The following is a 20,149-nucleotide window of genomic DNA, read 5'->3' on the forward strand; positions in this document are numbered from 1 at the left end:
AACAAAACAGACAAAACTCCTGCCCCGGCGAAGCTTACATTCCGGGGAGAAAAAAAGAAACAATGATCAAATAATGTGTGTACATTGTAATGTCAGCTGGTGATAAGCAAGGTGAGGAATCAAACAGTGAGGTAGGACAGAGGGTCAGGAGGGTTGACAGAGACAGTTCCTATGAACTACTTGGCACAGGGCCCAGCACATAGTAGGGCCTCCACAAGGAGATCTGAATTCCCCTCCTTGTGGTTTAGGGAGTAAGAGCTGCATGGTCTGAAGAACTGAACAGGCCTCCGCTCGCTGGAGGAGACAGAAGGTCATTCCTAGCTGCAGGGCAGGAAAACTCTTTGCTCAGTGTGTGTGTGTTTAAGATATTTTTTATCGAGATGAAATTTACGTAGCATAAAATTCACCTTAACCACTTTCAAGTGAACAATTCAGTGATGTTTAATATGTTCACACTGTTGTGCAACCATCACCTCCATCCTCTTCCAAGATGTTTTCATCACCCCAAAAGGAAACCCATGTCCGCCAAGCAGTCAGTCCCCGTTCCCAGCTCTCCCCTGTCCCCCACAACTATTAGTCAGTGGCAGGGGCAGAGCAGGATTCAAACCCAGAAAGTCTGTGCTTGTCATGACCACTTATGACTCTTGCCACTCCCCTGCCGTGTCTTGCTTCCTGTCATGCCTTCCATACATGCAGAGCGCCGACTCTACCAGCTGTTCCCTCAGGTCTCAGCTTGGGGACCACCTCCTCTAAGAAGCCCTCCCTGATCACCTCTTCTACTAGTACCTGTGGCAGAGTCCTGTTAATTTTCCTCATAGCACTTAGCAGTTTGCAGTTAGTAATTTTTTTGTCTGCTGCTTTACCTACTTACTGTCTGCCTCCACCCCAAGACTATAAGCTTTGTGAGGACAGGGGCCCCTCTGCCTTGTTCACTTTGTACTCCCACTTCTTATCTCAGGGCCTAGCTCAGAAGAGGTACTTAATAAATATTGAGTGCACCTGGAGAGTAGTTGAATAATTAAATAAATGAACCTAACATACAAAACATACTGATGTCATGTTTCTATAGGCCTGACATATACAAATTACATTGTTTTCCAAATATTAATTAATGAAGCCTTTGGAATGTCCCCGAGGGGTTGGCCAAGGGTGCTTCCATGCAGAAGATCCAAGACACAAATAGAGTGAAATGATTTATTCTGGGTCACTGATGACTCAGTGTCTGGGAATAGAAACATACTCCAAAACCTTTGCTCTAATTAGTCAAGGTAATTATTGGGCACAATAATTAGGCACAAATGACCTCAGCCAGGCTGTTTTGCAACCTCGGGAATTTAAGACCTGTACTAATTTTGCTTTAATGACTATTTGTTGCGGCTTGCCACCCCAAACCTTTTCTGCTTTTTCTGAGCGAGCAAACATTTGTCTCAAAACACAGTCTTTTGGGGGCACCTGGCTGGCTTAGTCAGGGGAACGTGGGACTCTTGATCTCGGGGCTGTGAGTTCGAGCCCCGAGTTGGGTGTAGAGATTCCTTTAAAAATCTTAAAACACACACACAATCTTTTCGATAAGAGATGCTTTTCCTCACCCACTGTCACATTCGGGGGTCGTCCCTCAAATAATTACCCTCTGTTACAGTTTTTGCTTTTGTGGGATTCTTTAGGTTTGGGGTTATCGTAAGAGGTGAATTCTGGTCCATAGGAAACTCCGGGCTTGTTCGCTGGTTGAGTCAATATTTACTGCGCCCCCTACCGGGAGCAGAGCTCTATGCACCACGCTAGAGCCAACGGGGAATAAAACAACTCCCACCCCGGGGGGGAACTTTCTGGGCATTCCTGGCAGTATGAGGAGGGCAGTACGAGGAGGGTTTGCAGCATTTTAGTGGTTTCTTTATCGTACTCTTTTTTTTTTTTTAAGATTTTATTTATTTATTTGAGAGAGAGAATGAGATAGAGAGCATGAGAGAGGGTAGGGTCAGAGGGAGAAACGGACTCCCCGCCGAGCAGGGAGCTCGATGCGGGACTGCGGGACTCGATCCCAGGACTCCAGGATCACGACCCGAGCCGAAGGCAGTCGCCCAACCAGCTGAGCCACCCGGGCGCCCTCTTTATTGTACTCTTAACCCCTCATCACAGCCAGCCTTTCCCGAGGCCTTTCTCTATATAAAGCATGGCATTGCGTGAGTTGAGTCAAAACAGACCTATGAGGAAAGTACTATTATTAGTGCTAGTATTACCACCCCCATTTTACAGATGGGGAAACCGAGGCACTGTTAAGTGCCTTGCCCAGATTCACACAGCTGGTACGTAAGTGATGGTGGCAGGATATGAACCCAGCTCTCAGAATGGGTGCTCTTACCCACTTGACTGGACTCACCGTACCAACATTTTGGATTGTCCAGAAAGCCCCCCAAATTCTCTGACATTGCACACCCACTTCTATATTCACACGCAAACATCTGCTGGGAACTCTCTGATGGGAGGCAAAGAGCAGGGATATGTAGATGAACCAGAGCACATCCTTTCCCCATTCTGAACTGCTCCACGCAGTAGCTGGGGTAGAGAGGGTTTTGAAAAACCTGTTCAGGCCACTGCCTACTGAAAATCTTTTGAGGTTCCCAAGGCTCCTGGACTGGAACCCAGAGGCATCTGGATGTACCTATCATCTCCGGGCTGTAGGTGGCTCCATGGGGCAGAGACCCTTCTCAGGAACCACTGCGGTGCTAATCTAGCACGCTCTTCTCTTAACCTTCCCGCACCCCCATCCCGGAGTACTGCGTGCAAACTCCTGAGGTGAAGGAGGAGGGAAAATGCATGGGGATTTAATCCAGTGGGCGACCACCAGATATCCATCTGCCTCTCTCCAGCTTCCCACATCCACCCCATCTCAGCTACCCTGGCCCACACAACCACCACTTCTTGCCTGCACGATTGTGATAACCTTCTTGCTGGTCTCCCAGCTTCCCCATTAAAACTAACAATCGCAGAATTTTTAATATGAAAAATTTCAAAAAAGTAGAGAGAATAAGGGCGCCTGGCTGGCTCAGTCGGTGGACCATATGCAACTCCTGATCTCAGGGTCATGAGTTCAAGCCCCACGTTGGGTGTAGAGCTTACTTAACAAAAAAGAAAAGAAAAAAACAGAAATAGACTGGAATAATGAAGGCAATTGCAACAATGATTAGCTCCTCAGCTCACCGCCAACCTTGTTTTTCCCCTTCTTTAGCCCCCTGGAATTTGTAATTCCTCCTCTCTGGGTTTTTGTTTTTGTTTTTTGTTTTTTGGACATTTTCACCCTCAGGGACAGGATAATCTGACTTTTCATCAGTTCCCCCCACAGATGTATTGTCTGTTGTGGCAGAAACTTTATTCCAAGATTCCTTCAGGGATTTGCTTTTGAATCCAAAGTCTTGCTACTCAAAACCAGTTCAGAGACGTTTGAAAAAAAGAGCCTCTTTTGCGAATCTTGCAAATCAAAAACCTTGGCTTTCAAGGTTATTATCTCTGCCATGAATTTCAAAAGCCTGTTTAGGAACTGGTGGAAGCCAAGAATTTGGCTCTTTGGCGCTTTCTTTTTTTTTTTTTTTAACTGGTTTGGGTCAAGCCTCTCCAAGGGGCGTGTATCCAGAGTGATTCAGGCCTGAACTTCAATACTGGGTTTTGTGGGGAGAGGGGTCACAGGATTCCTCTTAAAAAGGGAACAAACATAGCATTGCTTCGTGTGCAGAAAATGCTACTCATTGCTATTTTTGTTGTTGTTAGAATAATCTTAGTGAATTTAAATGATTTCTCTGAATGCTCACAGATGTGATGTCCATTCCCTCTGTGTTTCCCTCTGGTCTTAAGCTCTTCAACTGTAATTTCTCCTAATTTAAACTTTCACAAGACCCTAACTCCCACCTCTGGGGCAGTTATTTTCTACTGAATAAGTCAGGTTCCTAGGTGTTTCTGCAAGAGCGGCTTCTCAGGGCTGGACCAGTGTGCGGTTGCAAACCAGCGGGCCTGGCTATCACCTAAAGCCCCATGTCATTTCAAAGTCTGATGCTCCTGCTTTGCCTTGCATCATCTGATTTCCTGTTATACGCGTTGGCATTCATGTTGAAGTTAGTCACCTGTTAAAAAAAAAAGTAAGATTTTTCTTTCCAGGCAAATCCACTGAAATTTCCCAATGTTTTCCAACACCAAGAGTCTCCCAGAATCAGGACTTAGCCAGACAGGATAATTCAGGCCCAGACATGATACACACTGACGGGGAAGGAAGGATGGTTAGCGGTTAGAGCCACTTACTGAGAATAGAATCGCTGGTGTTTATCCTCAGCTCAGCCAGCAGCTTCCCTGGTGATCCCACATGCCCACAGTGGGGCTCTGTTTCCAAAGGGGCAGTTTTCCTTATGAAAAAATCAAAATAGACTTGTGTTCTTAGAGCTAGAGGCAAGAACCCTTGTATTTTTTTTTTAAGTGGCCCAAAAGGTCGCAATTGGGTGTGATTTTTTTTAATAAACTTCTATTTTTTTAAAAAAGATTTTGCTTATTTTATTTATTTGAGAGAGACAGTGGGAGGGAAAGGGAGAGAGAATCTGAAGCAGACTCCCATGCAGAGCACAGAGCCCGATGCGGGGCTCAATCCCCCAACTGTGAGATCATGACCTGAGCTGAAACCAAGAGTCGGACGCTCAAATGACTAAGCCACCCAGGCACCTCTAAAAATAAACTTTTAGAACAGTTTTAGATTTACAGAAAAGCTGCAAAGATAGTACAGAGAATTCCCATAGACCCCATACTCACTTTCCCCTGATTTTCCTGTATTATAAACATCATACATTATCATATATTTGTCACAATTAAACAACAAATGTTGATACGCGATATTAACTAAAGTCTGTACTTTGTTCAGATTTCCTTAACTGTTACTGAATGCACTTTTTCTGTTCCAGAATCCTGTCCAGAAAACCACATTACATGTGGGTGTCTTGACTCCTTAGACTCCTTTTGGTTGTGAAGGTTTTTCAGACTTTTCTTTTTAATTGAGATGTAATTCATATACTATAACACACACCCTTTTAAAGTGCCCATTTCACTGGGATTTAGTATATTCAAAAATCGTGCTAATTTGGGGCACCTGGGTGGCTCCGTCGTTAAGTGTCTGCCTTTGGCTCAGGTCATGATCCCAGGGTCCTGGGATCGAGCCCTCCATCGGGCTCCCTGCTCAGCAGGAAGCCTGCTTCTCCCTCTCCCACTCCTCCTGCTTGTGTTCCCTCTTTCACTGTGTCTCTGTCAAATAAATAAATAAAATCTTTAAAAAATATAGTGTATGTAAAAAAATTGTGCTAATTCTAGGACATTTTCTTCACCTTGATAAGAAACCACATATGCATGTAGTCATTCCCCATTCCCGTCACTCCCCATTCCTGCCACCTTGAGCCCCCTGGCAACAGCTCATCTACTTTCTGTCTACGGATTTGCTTATTAAGGATATTTCATATACATGGAGGCATACAAGGGCGCCTGGCTGGCTTAGTGGGTAGAGCATGAGACCCTTCAGCTTGGGCCTGTGAGTTCGAGCTCCATGCTGGGTATAGAGATTACTTAAAAATAAATGCAGAATGTCCTGCATTTGGGATTTGTCTGATGTGTTTCTCGTGATGATGCTGGGCTTACGGATTTTGGGGAGGAAGATCACTGAGGTAAAGTGCCCCTCTCATCACTCATGTCAAGGACGTTGTACTACCATTAGGATTTTTCACTTCTTTTTAAAGCTTTTATTTATTTATTTATTTGTCACAGAGAGAGAGAGAGAGAGAGCACAAGCAGGGGGAACAGCAGGCAGAGGGAGAGGGAGGAGCAGGCTCACACCGAGCAAGGAGACCGATGCGGGACTCGATCCCAGGACCCTGGGATCATGACCTGATCTGAGGGCACACACTTTAACTGACGGAGCCTCCCAGGCGCCCCTGATTTCTCACTCTTTTTTTTTTTTTAAAGATTTTATTTATTTATTTGAGAGAGAGAGAATGAGAGATAGAGAGCATGAGAGGGAAGAGGGTCAGAGGGAGAAGCAGACTCCCCGCCGAGCAGGGAGCCCGATGCGGGACTCGATCCCGGGACTCCAGGATCATGACCCGAGCCGAAGGCAGTCGCTTAACCAACTGAGCCACCCAGGCGCCCCTGATTTCTCACTCTTGATGTGAAACTTGGTCCCCTGATGGACGTAGTGTCTGTCAGATTTCTCCACTGTAAAGTGCCTAATTTTAATAGACAGTTACATTGATTTCCTCTTTACTTTGGCCACGTGGTTATAAATCTAATATTAGTTTTTGTGACGTAGATCTATTTAAATGAAGGCTAGTTTTTTTTTTAAGATTTTTTAAAAATTTTTATTTATTTGAGAGAGAGAGTGAGAGAGAAAGTACAAGAGCGAGTAGGGTCAGAGGGAGAAGCAGACTCCTTGCTGAGCAAGGAGCCCGATGCGGGACTCGATCCCGGGACTCCGGGATCATGACCTGAGCCGAAGGCAGTCGCTCAACCAACTGAGCCACCCAGGCACCCCTCAAATGAAGGCTAGTTTTAACATACTTCATTTGGATTCACACTTTCAAAATTTGGGAGGCAGGGCTCCTGGCTGGTTCGATCAGAAGAGCATGCCACTCTTGATCTCGGGGTCATGGGTTCGAGCCCACATTGGGGGTAGAGATTACTTAAATAAACTTTAAAAAACTTTATTCATTTTTTAAAAGTTTTATTTACTTGTTTATTTTTATTTTTTTTAAGATTTTGTTTATTTATCTGACAGAGAAAGACTCAGCGAGAGAGGGAACACAAGCAGGGGGAGTGGGAGAGGGAGAAGTAGGCCTCCCATGGAGCAGGGAGCCCGATGTGGGGCTCGATCCCAGGATCCTGGGATCATGACCTGAGCCGAAGGCAGACACTTAACGACTGAGCCACCCAGGCGCCCCATTACTTGTTTATTTTTAGTAATCTCTATACCCCACGTGGGGCTCGAACTCACAACCCTGAAATCAAGAGTTCCATGCTTCATTGACTGGAGCCAGCCAGGCACCCTTGGATTCACACTTTATTATTATTTTTTTTTGTTTTTTAAAGATTTTATTAAATCTTTAAAAAATCTATTAAAAAAATAAATAAAGATTTTATTTATTTGACAGAGAGAGACACAGCGAGAGAGGGAACACAAACAGGGGGAGTGGGAGAGGGAGAAGCAGGCTTCCCTGGAGCAGGGAGCCTAATGCGGGGCTCGATCCCAGGACTCTGGGATCATGACTTGAGCCGAAGGCAGACGCTTAACGACTGAGCCACCCAGGCACCCCTGGATTCATACTTTAAATAAAGACCTTTTATTTTTTCAGATAGAGGACATTAAATTGCATTAAAAATATCACGCTGAAGCAATTTGCACAGATTTTTAAACAAATATTTAATACCCAGTGTTGGTGGGTATATAGAGAAAACAGGCATTTCACACTCTGTCCAGGGTGAGGGTGGAGATGGGGAGGACACTCAGCAATTCACCTCGAAGGCTCGAAATATGCCACCTGAACCCTTCGATTCTATGTTTAGAAATATATATGAAGAAAACAAATATGTATGCAAAGATTTGGTCAAAAGAAAACCCAACCCAGCTCATTACAGTATTATTTGTAAGAACCAAAAACTGAAAATGAGCTAAGTGCCCCAAAGAGGAAATTAGCTTTAGAATTGATGACACACCCGCCAGCCCAATACCATCTGGTGTCAGAAGTGTTCTGTGGGTAATGTCAACTATACTTCAATTAAAAACATAAATCATAAACAAAAGTGTTCTGTGGATAGAAACATCTTAGGAACCTCTTTGAGCCTCAAGTCCTCATCTTTATTTTGTTTAAAGATTACTTATTTATTTGAGATAGCGAGAGACAGACAGAACACAAGTGTGAGGAGGGGCAGAGGGAGAGGGAGAAGCAGACTCCTCACTGAGCAGGGAGCCCAATGTCAGGCTCGATCCCAGGACCCTGGGATCATGACCTGAGCCGAAGGCAGACACTTAAGGACTGAGCCACCCAGGCACCCCAATTCCTCATCTTTAAAATGGGAATAAAAATACAAACCTCAGGGCATCTGGGTGGCTCAGTCAGTTAAGCAGCCAGCTCTTGGTTTTGGCTCAGGTCATGATCTCAGGGTCATGGGATCAAGCCCTGAGTGGGCTTGGCGCTCAGAGAGCACCTGCTTGAGATTGTGCTCTCTCTCCTTCAAATAAATAACAAATAAATCTGCAAAAAAAAAAAAAATACTAACCTCATTGGGGAATTATTGGGATCAAATAAGTTAATACAAAGGCCTTACCATAAATATTAAAACATACGGAATCATATGTGTGGCAGGGGGACCTTCTCCGAAAAAGGTTATTATTAATGCTAACTTATTCTCAGTTGTAAGGAGATACCCATCCCAATGCTCTTGTGTTAGGCGGGGTCATATGACCTGCTCTGGCCAACAGATAATGATCAGAAGTGATGTGTCACTTCCTATTTGAGGCAGCAAAAAGTCTCTGCAAGACTCTCCAGGCTTCATCTTCCCTTTTGTGGAGGTTGGAGTCACAAGACAGAAGCCACCTGTATCCCTGAGTCACTGAGCATCGTCCCGGGATAGCAGCCGTGGATTGTTGCCTGGACCCAGAGCAGGCTATGCCGCAGTAAGAAACAGATGTTTGTGGGGTTAGCTGATTAGCTCTTTTTGTTGTTGCTTGGTGATTGACAGCAGCATAACCTCTCCTGACTATTATAACACATCTGAATGCTTCTGGACAATAACCCAGACAATGTGTTTGGACGATGCAGGGCACCGCCCCTCACAGCCTTCATCCCACAGCACATCTCGGCTGTTGTTTCAGCCGTCAGGAGAAACCACAGAAACAAGACGCTGAGAACAACCGTATTGGCACCTTTAGCTCTTATGACCACTGGGCGGTCAAAAAAATTAAAAAAAATTTTTTTTAAAGATTTTATTTATTTGACAGAGAGAGACACAGCGAGAGAGGGAACACAAGCAGGGGGAGTGGGAGAGGAAGAAGCAGGCTTCCCGCCGAGCAGGGAGCCCGATGTGGGACTCGATCCCAGGACCCTGGGATCATGACCTGAGCCAAAGGCAGATGCTTAACGACTGAGCCACCCAGGCGTCCCTGGTGCTAATTTTTTTTTTTAATTGAGATATAACTGGCATTTGACGTCTAACGTTGTATTAGTTTCAGGTGCGTGACACAGTAGTTCAATATTTGTATATATTGTTAAATGATCACAGTAAATTTAGTTAACATCCATCACCACACGTTGTTACAATTTTTTTCCTTGTGAATAGGACTTTTAAGATTTACTTTTTTTTTAAGATTTTATTTATTTATTTGACATACAGAGAGAGCTAGAGAGGGAACACAAGCAGGGGGAGAGGGAGAGTGAGAAGCAGGCTCCTGGCTGAGCAGGGAGCCCGATGCGGGGCTTGATCCCAGGACCCTGGGATCCTGACCTGGGCTCAAGGCAGACACATAACGACTGAGCCACCCAGGTGCCCTAAGAGTTACTCTTTTAGTAACTTTCAAGGGTACTGTTTTTGTTTTTTAAGATTTTATTTTTAAGTAATCTCTACACCCAAAGTGGGGCTCAAATGCACAAACCTGACATCAAGAGTCTCAAGCTTTACCCAAGTGAGCCAGCCAGGCCCCCCAAGGGCTGTTTTTTTTTTTTGTTTTGTTTTGTTTTGTTTTGTTTTTTAAGAAGGAAAGAATATGTCCTTGTGAAGTGATTCTGACCTGCCGGGCCATGGTTAACATTCCCTCATTTGGGCAGAGCTGGAGAATCTGTATGTTTGCACCTGTTCCTTGTGGTGGGCAGCCTCTGAGGGGGTCCACAAATATCCACGACTCTCTCAGTATTCATGCCCCGTTGCAATTCCCTTTCCTATGGTGTGGGTTGGATTCGCTGGTGTGCCTCCGATGAATAGAATACCGCAGAAGTGATGTATGTCACATCCAGGAGTAGGTTATTAAAAACTGTCACATCTGCCTCGGGCACCTTCTTGCTCTCTCTCTTCCTCTGCTGAAAGAAGCCAGCTGCCAAGTCGTGAGCTGGCCCCTGGAGACTTAATTAACATAACTCTCACCCCAATTGTTTCCTTTCCCCGACCGGGATTACAGTAGGACCCCCTTGTAATCCCTCTTTCTGGTCCTTCCCTTCATCCCCAGGCAACCTTTGCTCTGTTTTCTGTGACTATAGATTTGTTTGCATTTTCTGTAAAGGGAATGAATCATAAAGCGTGAACTTTTTTTTTTTTTTTGGTCTGGCTTCTTCCACTCAGCATAATTATTTTGAGATTCATCCATGTTGTATCGTGTACTGAGAGTTCATCCCTTCTTATTGCTACACAGCCGTCCGCTCTGTGGGTGCCCCACAGTCTGTCTATCCTTCCACCTGTTACGGGATCCTTGGATTGCTTTCCGTTTTTGCTTCTTGCAAACAGGGCAGATATGAACTTGTGTGTATAGTGTGGGCATAGGCTTTCTCTTCTCTTTGGTAAATACCTAGATGGAACGGTGGGGGTCTCATTGTTAAGTGTCTGTTGAATTTTATTTTATGACATTTATTTATTTTTAAAGTGACCTCTACATGGGTAGAGATGACTTAAATCTCGAATTCACAACCCTGAGATCAAGAGTCAGACGTGCTCTACCGAGGGAGCTAGCCAGACGCCCCTGTATGCTGAATTTTCAAAGAAACTCTTGACTTACTTTTCAAAGTGTTGGTACCATTTTACAATCCCACAAGCACTCTGTAGGATGTTTTAATGACCCTGGCACTAACCCCAGTAAGTACCAGGGGTCCCAGTCACTGTGACACCCAACTCCCACCACCCCCATTTCCAAAAATGCTCCTTGGAATGGGACAATACCGCCACATCTGAGAACTGCTAGACCAGAGGCATTTTTGTTCCTGCAGTAGAAACCCCCCACTGACAAACGATGAAAGAAAGCTCCTGAACCCGTATTATCTGAATGGAGTTCATGGTCGCCTGAGGCACAAGATGGTGGCAAGAGCAGGAGATAGCTGCTGGTGGTACACCTTGCCTTGACTTTGCGTTTTGTGGTTCTTCGACTTCTGAAAAGACCAAACAGCTCTTTATTTAGGGAACCAGAGTTTATATGTAGTGGAGAAGCACCACGTGGTGGTTGGAACTTAGAGTTCGGACCCATTTGCTTTCCATTCTTCACTTTAGATCTTTTTGTTGTTGTTTGGTCATTGACAGCAGCATAACCTATCCTGACTATTATAACACATCTGAATACTTCCGGACAATAACCCAATGTGTTTGGACAATGCAGGGCACCGCCGCTCACATCCTTCATCCTACCACTCGTCCCAGAGCCTCCCTGGGGTAAAAATAAGTGGTGTTTGGTAATCCTGAGCTGAAAGGTGGTACTTAAGTCCAAAGTACACCTGAACTCAGTTAATTTGCTCTAATCACCTATACTAGCCAAAGATGCGTAGGCGGGACACACACACACACACACACACACACACACACACACACACACACACAAACACACACATCATGATGCAACCACAACCACGCATTGCAGTACAAAGCCACCAAACTCTATTGTGATTTCTAAAAACCTTCATCCCTGGCCCCCTGTCAAACTGCATCATGCATCAGAATCCCCGGAAAGGCTTGTTAAAGCATGGACTGACTGGTCCCACCCAGGAGATTCTGATGTCAGGTGTCTGGACAGGTGCCTGAGAATCTTCATTTCTAACCAGTTCCCGGTCAGCACGGCTACTACTGGAGTCACTCTCTGAGACCTGCTTCCTTGTTTTTTTTTTATTTAAGCATTTATTTGTCCATATAAAGTCCAGCTAAGGCAGTGATCTTCCACCGGGGTGATTTTGCCCACCAGGGGACAAAATCTGGAGACATTTTCGGTTGCCCTAACTGGGGTAGTGGGCACTACTGCTACTGGCATCTGTTGGGAAAAAAGCCAGGGATGCCGCTCAACATCCTACAATGCATGAGACAGTCCCCCCACCCAAGAATTATTTGACCCAGAATATCAACCGTGCCAAGGCTGAGAAACCCTTAAGTGCCGAGGAATGCATAAATAAATTAGATTATTATCAGAAGGGATGAATATTATGCAGCCACTAGGAAGAACGCTCCTGAGACCTTTTTAAAACTTGAGCAACTGTTTTTGATATGTGAGGGGGAAAGGTAAAAGGAGTACATTCAACATATCAGTGGTTTTGTCCATATTCTTCACACCGTCTGCTTCCTAAAATTTTCTTGTTTATGTGTTTACTTATATATCATCTGTCTCCATTTACTAGGACGTAAGCTCCTGGTGCACTTTAGGAGAGTGTTAACTAGTTGGGATACATGACTGGAGAAACCTGATGTCGTGTAAGTTAAATCAGTGGTGTACTGGTAGGCTGTTAGCAACAGACTCTCTGGGGGCACCTGGGTGGCTCAGTTAAGCGTCTGCCTTCAGCGCGGGTCATGATCTTGGGGTCCTGGGGTCGAGCCCCGCATCGGGCTCCCTGCTCAGTGGAGAGTCTGCTTCTCCCTCCCCCTCGGTGCTCTCTGTCAGATAAATAAAATCTTAAAAAAAAAAAAACAACCGACTCCCTGAAACCGAAAATCTCTCATTTGTAGCATTTCCATGGCGTAAACGTGCCCACCGTGGCTGATTTCAAGTTACTTCATGATGTCAGCAGAGGAGGAGTTCGATAGATGGACACAACTGGCTTGCTAAGCTCGGAGCCAGCTCCAGCACACCACTGGAAATAATTACATTAATATAAAAGACTGGAAGGAAAAATGCCAAAAGGTTAATGGTAGTGTACTGGGATCATGCATATATTAGAAACCAAGAAGCTCCAGCTTGCTAGGAAATGAATTTGAGGGCATGGCTCCTGGGCTAGGGTTATATCCTCCAAGGAGGAATAGAACAACCTAGCCATTAATATGACTCCATTCCTAATTTCTGGTCTCAACCCAAATTCTAAATTTGTGATTCAGAGAATCAGTTGACATGATCTTATGGGAGTTTGGGGTGGGGGGGTGATGCATATAAACATTCGGGGCATAGGCAGGCCCATGAGGTGCAGGTGAAATTTGGGTGAAGTAGAAAAGCATGGGGGCCCGGAGACTCTGCTATGGACTGGCTGGTCAAGGAGGGCTGCTCAGAGGAAGTGACATGTGAACTGAGATCTGAATGACAAGAAGGTGCCCAACAGAGACTGGGACTGTATTGTGAGAAGAGCCAGCAAGTGCCTTCCCGCTCAAGACACACTCGGTGCCCCAGGAGCACCGGCATCGTTGGGAGCTTGTTAGAAATGCAGCTACTGAGGGCCCACCCTAGCCGCACAGAACCAGACTTGGGCATTTGAACGAGGTCGTCCAGGGATTTGCGTGAGGATCGCAGAGCTGTGGATTGAATTCGAGAGCCTGCATTACTGTTTCAGGATGCTGACTGTGGCCAGCCACTGGGACTCCATCGCCTAGACATCTTGCCCCAGTGAGAAACTGGTTTTCTCATGACACCTGTCTTGGCAGATGGACCCGAGCCTTTGTTTTTGTCTTCAGAGCTGTGCCATTTTAAAACAGATTTTAGGAAAACCAAGGAATCACTTAGCAGGGGCACCTGGGTGGCTCAGTCGGTTAAGTGTCTGCCTTCGGCTCAGGTCATGATCCCAGGGTCCTGGGATTGAGCCCCGCATCGGGCTCCCTGTTCAGCAGGGAGGCTGCTTCTCCCTTTCCCTCTGCCTGCCACTCTGCTTACTTGTACTCTCTATCTCTCTGTCAAATAAATAAATAAAATCTTAAAAAAAAAAAAGAAATTATTTAGCAGGCAGAAATGGGAGGCCTGAGAAAGAGTCTATCGTGAAGCTCCTTTCACGGTGACATCACTGCTGTGTTGGAGCGTGCCTCCAGCCCCAGCCCTGAGCACCACCTGCAAAGCTGTGGCAAGTTGGGAAGGCCATGGGCAGTCTTTCTGAAAATCCATTAACTGTCTATGATTCACCCTTCAGCTAGCAGTCAGAAGGAGAGATCATTCTTAACCTGACTACTATTTCATAACTAGCAACAATTTGCAACTTCAGTTTCAGGCTGAACACCAGCCTTGCAAGGAACACACTGTTGTAATGGGGAAACGTTTCATAAAAAGTGGGTAAGAGCAAAGAGAAAGCACAAACAGCAACCTCAAATCTCCCCAAACTACAGAATATTACCTTTATTTAGCAGCAGTGTGAAGATTACTATGAGCTTTACATGCTATAATGAGTAATGAATTGTGTTTAGGTGTTGGTGTGGAGACCTAACCACAGCTGCTTATATAAACTAAAGGGTTTTTCCTCCACTTACAAAAAAAAAAAAAAAGTTTAGAGGTAGTCTAAGGATATCCACAAGTTCATCAGACTTCCTCCTTTCTCTGCAGATGGCTTCCACCATTCTCTGCATATGGCTTCCTTCCTTAAGGTTACCTCATGGTCAAAGATGGCTGCTGCAGCCCTGGCTATCTTATTTGAGTTCCAGGCCCCAGGAAGGAGGAAGTAGCAAGAGCAAGAAACCAAGCTAAGTCACTTCCTTTTAAATAGCTTTCCTGGAAGCCCCACCCAATGACTTCCTCTTATTATTTCATCATCCTCCCTTCTTTGCAGAGGAGGCTGGGAAATGTAGTCTTTGAGCTGGGCACACTGCCCACTTGAATACAATTTAGGCTCTGTTAGCAAAAAATAACTGTGGAATGTATATTGGGAAGGGAGCTAGCCGGCTGTGTTATGTTTATATAATCCCATTTTATGCTCAGTTTGGAGAGACCCTTTGGAGAATCCACCATTTCCTGCATGAGGCCTTAGATTCTTGGACACTTTTTCTGTGTCACAGACAACAGACAAGCAGTATTTTCTATTGCTTTTTTAAGATGCATAGAATTTGCTTGCCCAAGGTAAGCTGTGTTTTATCCCAAAGCGGGGAGAACATACAAGGCTTCCAATTTTTGTTAAAAATCTCTTTCTTCAGGGCGCTCCTGGGTGGCTCAGTTGTTAAGCGCCTGCCTTTGGCTCAGGTCATGATCCCAGGGTCCTGGGATCGAGCCCCACATTGAGCCCCACATCGGGCTCCCTGCTTGGCGGGAGGCCTGCTTCTCCCTCTCCCATTCCGCCTGCTTGTGTTCCCTCTCTTGCTGTGTCTCTCTCTGTCAAATAAATAAATTAAATATTAAAAATAAAAATCTCTTTCTTCAAAACTTAATTTTGTTTCCTGTGTTTCTATTGAAAACAAGAGTTTAGGGAGAAACACGTCCCTTCAGTTTACCGAGTAAGGTGAGCTGTGAGCAGATTTGATCATGAGCTTGCCTTTTGTGCCCCAGGAAAGGTATGAAAAAGGATCAGAACACATCGGTCCCACTCTCCTTCCCACACCTCACAGAAGAGCAAATGGTTGTTTTCTGTGCATGCAGACTATGAGATGGCATGGTGGGTCCACCCTCAACTCCCAGCAAGTCACTCCACCTTTGGAGTCTAGGACTACAGGGAGAGTCAAAGAATCTCACCCTCAGTAGGGAGCGAATGCAGCACGGGGGTGTATTTAGTATGTCAACATTGGTCCCAAACTTGAACAGGGCATATATTAAAACACACAAAAACACTGCTCTTGTATAAACGTATATGCTGTTAAATGTTAAATAAAAGATGTCTGATTCTATTCTGTTATTTTGATTGGCCTTTTGTGCTCACAATGTTATTTGACTTTTCTCATGTCTTTTGACTCATGCCCTTGAGTCTAACTTTGGCCTTTTCTGGCAGCAGTTAATCTGTGAGGCCACTTATACTCCTTACTGTGATGAATGCATGCATTATATATCATGAGAAGCTGTTGGCATCATGCATTCTCTTGACATTTCTGTGCAGTAGGGGAGGAAAAAGATGGGCTGCCATTTCAGTTTTAATTCAGTTGTGTTAACAAATAATCTTGGAGTGTGGAAAGCCTTCCTAAGCCTGATGCAAAACTCAGAAGCTATAACCCTAACTGTGTGTTGTGGAAATAGAAAAGATGTCCAAGATCTATTATAAAATGGAAAATAAGAGCTCAGTTTCCTAACATGCTGTGTAATACATCTTTTATGGTTAAAAGTGTTTACGTGAGGTGCCTGGGTGCCTCAGTTGGTTGGGCATTCAACTGTTGATTTCAGCTGGGATCATGATCTCGGGGTCCTGGGATTGGCCTGCATTGGGCTCTGCACTCAGTGGGGAGTCTGCTTGAGGATTCTCTCTCCCTCTCCCTCTGCTCCTCCCCGTGCTGGCGTACACTGTCTCTCTCTCTCTCTCTCAAATAAATAAATCTTTAACAATAACCACAACAAAATAAAAGTATTTACATACACATACTTAGAAGTCTGGAAGGATGTTAAAAATGAAAGTACAGGGGCACCTGGCTGGCTCAGTTCATGGAGCATGTGACTTTTGATCGGAGTCGTGAGTTCCAGACCCACGTTGGGTGTGGAGCCTATTTAGAAAAAAGAAAAAAGAAAGTATACATTAACCCACATTTTCTTGAGTCATCAAACGCTAATTACTTCAAATGGATGTGAAGTTTCCAGAGCTTAGCTGAGAGATGTCATATGCGCTGTTGCTTGTCCAGGCCTTCCAATTCCAAGGTTGGAGGCTAATGTAGGAGCACTTTCTCAGGCCCCTAGAGTGGTAGTCTTTATTGAATAATTTTGTGGACTGGTATGGCACTCAGTCTTTTTCTCATTTATTCTCATTTAATCCTGAAAACAAACCCAAGGAGTTTCTATTACCAACTCCATTTATGATGCTCAAAGAGTCATAGTAATTTGCCCAAGGTCACTCAGATAGGAAGTGCTTATAAAATTTAGAAAGCCAAACTAGGGCGCCTGGGTGGCTCAAGATGGTTAAGTGTCTGCCTTCGGCTCAGGTCATGATCCCAGGGTCCTGGGATTGAGTCCCGCATGGGGCTCCTTGTTCGGCGGGGCGTCTGCTTCTCCCTCTCCCTCTGCCTCTCCCCATGCTTGTTCTCTGTCTCTCTCGCAAATGAATAAATAAAATCTTAAAAAAAAAAAAGAAAGCCAAACTAGATGGTACTATCTCATCAACAGAAAGAAAATGTTGTTTAAGTCAAATGAGATTATTCCTGGTTCTTTTTTTGGGGGGTGCAAAAAGAGTGGTTTTATTATAGCATGGGGACAGGACCTATGGGCAGAAAGAGCTGCCAATTCCTGGTTCTTTTAGCCTTTTCCACCTCTGTGCCTTTGAATTCACGCGTCCCTCTGTTCTGAGGGGACTCATCCTTCCAGGAACCTTGTCTGTGCTTCATGGCCTAGCAAAAATGCTTCCTACCCCAGGAAGCCCTCCGTGATTCCCACCACTGGGAAGTAACCTTTTATACTCCTTACACATCTTACTTTCTGCCCTCAAGACATGTTGCTTTTCACAGTGGCCACTGATAAGTACATCCTTCAGCTCTTGCAGGTTGACTATGAGCATCCATTAGGTATCGATGTGTAATAACGTTGCTTAGGTTTTATAAAGGGCAGTTTAGAATGAAACTGACCAGTAGCCTGGTGTCCAGCCATCTTTGTGTGTGTGTGTGTGTGTGTGTGTGTGTGTGTGTGTGTGTTTCTTGGGGGTAGGGAACAGGGGGAGAGAGAGAGAGAGAGGGAGAAGGAGAGAGACTCATTTAGACCACGGCAGGTCTCAGAAAAATCTCTATGAAAATGCACTCAGATTAAAACTTTTTTTTTTTGCCATAAAAGCAACAGATTTTCAGATGTTTTTCTATTGTAATCATTATTCAAAATTTTCTTTTTTTGGGCGCCTGGGTGGCTCAGTTGGTTGAGCGACTGCCTTCGGCTCAGGTCATGATCCTGGAGTCCCGGGATCAAGTCCCACATCAGGCTCCCTGCTCAGCAGGGAGTCTGCTTCTCCCTCTGACCCTCTTCCCTCTCGTGCTATCTCTCATTTTCTCTCAAATAAATAAATTCTTTAAAAAAAAAGAAAAAAAATTTTTAAAAAAAGATTTTTAAAATTTACTTGAGATTTTAAAGATTTATTTATTTGAGAGAGAGAGAGCACAAGCAGGGCAGAGGGGCAGAGGGAGAGAAGGAGGCTCCCCGCTGAGTAGGGAGCCCAATGCGGGGCTGAGCCCAGGTCCTGGAGATCATGGCCTGAGCAACAGGCAAACACTTAAGGGACTGAGCCACCCAGGCGCCCCTGAAAAAAATTTCTTTTCATATGATAGTCAATAGATTGTTTTTGTAGTCTTGTACAAAATAGGTAAACCCTAGGCTGTGTGCCTCTGATACTGGATGGACAAAGTACACCAGCCTGGTGCTCCCACTCTGGTTGCCGGAAGAACTGGGGGTTCCCCTATAACCCCTACTTTTGCCTGGCACGTCCTTTCTATGGTGGCCTCTAACCCCCTTTCTTCCTACACCCCACTTACCAATCTTTTAAAGATTCAACCAGGAACAAGACTGCCAAGATTCTCCCCTCCGAAAAGTTACTTTTTGGTGACAAGAGACCTGTAAGTAAACACATCAATAGTAGGATCATTTCAGGTAGTGATGCAGGGTATGAAAAAATAAAACCAGGCAATAGGCGTGTGGAACCTCTACTTTTAACAAGGCCGGTATGACAAGGGCTCTGTGCTTACAGGCCATTTGAGCAGAGCCTTGAGAATTGAGGAGGAGTAAGATTCCAGACAGAGTACTGTGAAGGTAAAGGCCCTGGGGCAGAGAAGAGCTTGGTGTCCTGGGGAAACAGCAAGAAGGCCAGTGTGACTGGGCAGCACAAGCCAAGCAGAGGACAGCGTGAGATGAACAGAGGACGCGGGCCCAGATCCTGCAGGGACTGGTAGGCCGTAATGAAGAGATCAGCTTTTAGTCCAGAAGTGACGGCTGTAAAGCCACCTTACTTTGCAGGAGCGCGCTGTGGCAGCTCCTGAGGGGTGGTGCCCTGGCCGGCTTCTGCACGCCCTGGTGGCTCCTGTCCTTGCCACCAACATCTGGAGGGTCGGTTTTGCCTCTGTGCGGTCACGGCTCGTTTGCGTGGCCGCTTCCTCCAGGGGCTGGAGCCGCAGGCAGGGGTGACGGGGACGCCTCGCGGCGCAGGTTAACGGGAGGCCCGGCGGCCCACCCCGCGCGGCCACGCGGGTTCTGGCCGGGGGAGGTGGGGGCTGGCACGTGACGCAGGCGGCCACACGTGGCCCCTGAGTGTGCTCCCCGGGACAGGTGCGGGGCCGCCACCCTGGCCGGGGTGTCCCGTCCCGCGCTCCGGTTCGCTGGCGGCCTCTCGGGCGGGCTGGCGGCCGCGGCGGGCGCGTCACAGGACGCTGTCCCCGAAGGGCAGCGGGCCGCAGGAAGGGCCTGCTAGCCTCGCCACTTGCAAGTTTTTTCTTGGGGCTCGGAAGCCCAACTTGCCCATCCGAGAAATGGGACTCTGAAATAAACAGATGGGGGGGCGCACTCTGCCAACTTGGACGTTTTATTCTTTCTCTACGTCCCTACCCACTTTGGAGCCCAAGGGGCTGGAGCAAGCGGACTGCCACCCCAGACACCCAGCGTCCCCGACGGGCGGTGGCCCGACTTAATTTTGCGTCCCCTGAGGCCGGGAAGTGCCTAAAAAACCCCCGCGGGGCGCGGTCGCTGGGTCGAGTCACGTGACTCTCGCTCGACGCCCCGCCGGGGAGAGCAAGCAAGTGCGCATGCGTACCTTTTATTCCCCCCCCCCCCCCCCGCTCCCCCCGTTGGTTTGGACGCAACCACTGTCAGCTCCTCCCCCTCCTTTTCCTCCTCTTCCATCCTTCCTGACACACGCTCCCTTCCCCCGCCCATTGGTTACGTCAGGCAGACAGGACGGTGAGCCAATCATGGTGCTGCGTCCAGAGGCCGGCACGAGAAACCGGTCGGATCGGACCAATGAGGGCGCTCGGAGCGGGCGCGCCCCAACCGGGCAGGGGAACCGAGGCCGAGTGGGCGGTGCTTCACCAGTCAGCATGTGGGCGGGGGAGGGCGGGGACCAGCAGCCGCAGAGGCGTCGACGGTGGTAGCGACGACGACGTTCTTCAGTGTTCGGGGTGGGCTCGGCGG

General features: G+C 46.4%; 1 long non-coding RNA gene across 2 annotated transcripts; it reads right to left on the bottom strand.

Annotated features, from left to right (window-relative positions):
* Positions 1-1,180: 1,180 nt before the first annotated feature.
* On the bottom strand, positions 1,181-19,666 carry LOC114219932 (uncharacterized). 2 transcript variants are annotated; one of them, XR_003611489.2, is made up of 5 exons: positions 18,976-19,666; positions 18,505-18,583; positions 16,428-16,545; positions 4,288-4,388; positions 1,181-4,112 (listed from the first exon to the last, which is right to left on the bottom strand). It is a non-coding gene; the product is annotated as an uncharacterized LOC114219932 (long non-coding RNA). The 2 variants fall into 2 exon arrangements; XR_015766547.1 differs by having other exon boundaries at positions 16,422-16,545.
* Positions 19,667-20,149: the final 483 nt, after the last annotated feature.

The sequence above is a fragment of the Eumetopias jubatus genome, unplaced genomic scaffold, assembly GCF_037043125.1.
Source record: "Eumetopias jubatus isolate StellerSeaLion01/CBP00866 unplaced genomic scaffold, mEumJub1_p1.0 scaffold_12, whole genome shotgun sequence".
NCBI lineage: Eukaryota > Metazoa > Chordata > Mammalia > Carnivora > Otariidae > Eumetopias > Eumetopias jubatus.